This window comes from Macrobrachium nipponense, chromosome 8 (assembly GCF_015104395.2).
Source record: "Macrobrachium nipponense isolate FS-2020 chromosome 8, ASM1510439v2, whole genome shotgun sequence".
Lineage (NCBI taxonomy): Eukaryota > Metazoa > Arthropoda > Malacostraca > Decapoda > Palaemonidae > Macrobrachium > Macrobrachium nipponense.
In genome coordinates, this window is record NC_087203.1 from 106,810,997 (window position 1) to 106,815,377 (window position 4,381).

A 4,381-nucleotide genomic window follows, 5' to 3' on the forward strand; every position below is an offset into this window, starting at 1 on the left:
CTCACCAAAGACTGACTGAAAACTAGCAAAAATGCAGAACTCTAACAATCAACAGCACCAGCAGACAGCCCAGAACCCACCAACAACCAATTCAGTCGTTAACCATCCAAAATACAAAAACACCTTCATTCCAAACAACTCAGCTACTGCCAACAGCAATTTACGCAACATTTCCTCTTCCCCACCTTGTTCCTCTGCATATGCCACTCCCTTCTGCACTTCACTCATCAACCTCACTCGCAACTCATTCGCACTACCAGGTACCCCTTCAACCAGACCTCTCCCTTCTAAGTCTTTCTATGCCGAAAACAAACTTTCACACACTCTGTCACCCCCTTCAAACCTCTCTCTTACAACCAAACCCTCAGGTACCACATTCGGACCCCAGTCACTCTTCACGACACCGCTGCCCCTACCGTGCATTCTAGGCATTGCATCAGCAATCACACATTTTTACTCCCTGGCACATATTCTAACCTAAAATCAAACTCACTCAAATCTTCAATCGTCCTTGCGATCCTAGCATTCACACTCTCCTTCTTGATCATATATACTAATGGCCGATGGTCTGTCCGGATGATAAATTTTATCCCATACAAAAACACTTTCAACGCTTTCACACAAAACCTTATTGCCGCAAGCTCCTTCTCAACCACCGAATACTTCCGCTCCGCTTTATTAAAAGCATTACTTACATATGCAATTACTCTCAACTGTTCCTCCCCATTCACCTCTTGCATCTGTGCTAAACCACCATCTCCCATACTAACAACCTCGCTTGCTATCAGTATACAGCTCAAGCTCACTCTCGCCATCCTCACTATATCTGGGAAAAGAAGCCAAGGTGACATCTCTAGCAGCCTCCTCTTTCAATCTCTCAAATGCTCCCACCATTCGCTCATCCCACCTTAGCTTTGTAGTACAATTTTTCTTCCCTGTCCATTCCGTCAATGGCTTCCTTATACCCGAACAATTGCTAACAAACTTCCTCCCAAGCTCAATCAACCCCAAAATCCTCTTTAACTCGCGCACGGTCCAGGGACGTGGAAACTCCCTTACCTTTTTCACAAACTTTTCACTCTTCCTTATGCCACTAGCACTCACCTTATGACCAAGAAATTCCACCTCCCCAGCCAACCACAAACACTTCTCCAACTTCACTTTCACTCCAACCTCTTCCAACCGCTCTAACAAATATCTCAAGCAGCTCCATATTCTCCTCAACAGTTTCACTCGCAATCAAAATATCATCTATAAACAGTCACCTTCCTTCTATCAAACCCACCCAAAACCCCATTCATTGCCCTTTGAAAGGCAGCAGGCGCGTTAGCCAACCCAAAACTCAACCGTTTAAACTGGTAGTGGCAACTACCACTTGAAAAAGTAGTAACAAGCCTGCTTCCACCCTCCTCAAGAGGCAATCTGGTAATAGCCCCCTTACCAGGTCTAAATTGGTAAACACTCTCATCCCATGCATCTTGTATACACAATCAGACACCATATTCATCGGAAATCGCTCCTTCACAGTCACTTCATTCACCCTCCTATAATCTACACACATCCGCAGACTTCCATTCGGCTTACGTACAGGGACTATGGGGCTATTCCAAGCACTCTCACTCCTCTCTATCACTCCCACTCTCTCAAGCTCCTCACACTGCTCCTCAATCTCCCCTCGGGTAAAATAGGCGGGGAAAAAGTGGCGAGGACGCTGACATATGGGGGTATCGTCTTCCAAAACGATCTTGAATTCGGGAAGCTTAGACCCCCAAAAATCCTTGTCACCATGACTCAACGCACCCCGCCGATCCCACAACATCTGCATCAACCGCCTCCTCTCATCGTCACTAACATTCTCACCGACCTCAACTCTTCCTCTCAACTCATCATACTCCTAATCATCACTGCCTGTCATGCTACCTGTCATCACCTGTCTCACTTCAACATATCTTGTGTCATTTGTACTCACCAACGTGTATAGAAACCCCACACAATCACCTTCACTTATACCCCGCACTCGTTTTTTCCTAACACTCGGCAATGAGGCTACAAAAACCCGCGGATTCTCCATATCCAAAATCCCGTCGTATACATGCACGCTTGCTCTTACCAATTTGTTTGCATCCACACCCTCAACCACATATGCCCACTTGTCACCTTTGACAATCCCAAGACTATCCGGCCACGCAACTTTCACACTAACAACTTCTCCGACTTCTCGCGGCACCTTTACACTCTTTTTCGCAATTAACGGCACCCCCTTCCACATTTTACTGGTTACCTCCCCATTTCTACCTAAGTACAACTCTCCACATATTTTCCCCTTCATATGCAACTCAACCATATTTGCGCTTGGACGGACCACCATCCCACACTTCCTCAAGAACCTGTACCCTAACAACATATACTTATCACTCACTCCCTCGATCACATAAAAGTCACTTTCATCCACCACTACCCCTCCAATTTCTACATTTTCACGCACCACTCCCACCACAGGCATACCCAAATTTCCTATTCCTCGTACCTCCCCTTTACACTCCCCAATTTCACACTCACACCGCAACTTGTTGCATTCATTCTTAAAAAGAACATTGACACTGCACCCAGTATCAATCAAAGCAAACAAACACACTCCTTTGCATCTCACTTTTACACTCATACATTCATGAGCTCCATCCCCTAACCCCTTTTCATGTAACAATCCTTCACGCACATGCATCACTCTTACTGCCCGCGTACCGGAGGACCCACCCAACTGAATCCCATTTTCACCTAGTTTCCCGAATTCCCAGCCTGACTCATCCTCTTTTGCCTACACACACTCGCCACGTGACCTTCCATTCCACATTCAACACACTTCGCACGCTGTTCTTTACACATCCTAGCATAATGGCCGTTCGTCCCACAGTTGCGGCAAACTATGTTCATACGGGTACCCCAACATCCACTAGCGATGTGCCCTGCCTGTCCACACCTATAACCACTAGCGATGTGCCCTGCCTGTCCACACCTATAACATTTAATATCCCTATCTTTCTTACACTCACTCACCAAAGGCCCTGTTTGCCCACACCCGAAGCACGCTTCTAACGCCCATCGACATTCATTCTTCCTGTGTCCTGGCTAACCACATCTATAACACTGCTGCTGCTCTTGCTCACAACTAACTGACCCTACTCTTCCAACACTCGCACTCCTATCTCTTTTTGGGTTAACTACACTCACGTTACTTGCCCTAACGCTCCTATCTACCACTCGCTCTGCCATTTGCCTTGGCCCTTCCAAAACTGCTTCCGTATAGCTTTTAATCTCTGGTACAACCTCAGCTACTTCAGTCCTAACACTAACACTTCTACTCTCTTTCATACACCTATCTAACTTGCAATCCTCTACTATTACTAAAATGTCGTTCCACGTCAACCTTTCATTCGTCCATCGCATTTTCTCATTAAGTTTTAGATTCATAAACTCATATACACACTCTGGTACAGTTGCCAACAGCTTTTGCACTAACTCCTTACACTCATTTATCCCTTCGTCCCCAAACTTTTTCCTGGCTAATGTTTCTAACCTACAGACATACATTGACAATGGCTCACCAACATTCATTCTTGCCTCTTCAAAATCTTGCTTTCTCCTATATCTAATGCTACTCTTTATCCTCTTTGCCTGTTCTACAATCCTAGCTTTTACACTCTTACGGCACATTTCCTACACTCATCATTACCCCATACATACTCAACAAAAATCCTGTCAAAAAGCTGCCTAACCTTGCCCAGACTCTATTGTTATCCCCCTACTTAGCCTCACAATACCTCTCATATTCTTTAAAAAAGTCCCCTATGTCCCTACTACCATATTCCTTGTATTGTGCACATCGGGGTACCTCTCTCATATACACAGCCTTTCGTACTTCCCGTTCACTCTCACTTTCGCTACTCCCATTCTGACCCCTCTTTTTCTCTTCCGAATACAGCGAATCCACTTCCATACTCACGTCCATACTCCTGACTATGCTCTTCAATTACCCTTCTTTCTACCTACCTGTTTCCACTCACCGCTATCTAAATCACTCTCAGCCCTTTCCCCAGGCAAGCCCCTTTTCCAATGTATTCTGTCCTACTCTCATCCTGTCCATCACCCTTACTAACTTCTTTATTTCCCTTAGTCCTTCTTCTTTCCTCAGCCACTTTCTTATTCTTGTCCTCAGGTTTATCCTTATCCTGTGTCTTCCCCTTCTTTTCCTTACCTATCACAACCAAATCACCTTCGTCACTCGTACTCTCATCCACTCGCTCTTTCACTTTCTTTACCACTCCTGGCCCGTCACAAGACCCAGTAGTCCTACCTCTTTCAGCTCCCTCTCCCATGAATCCCT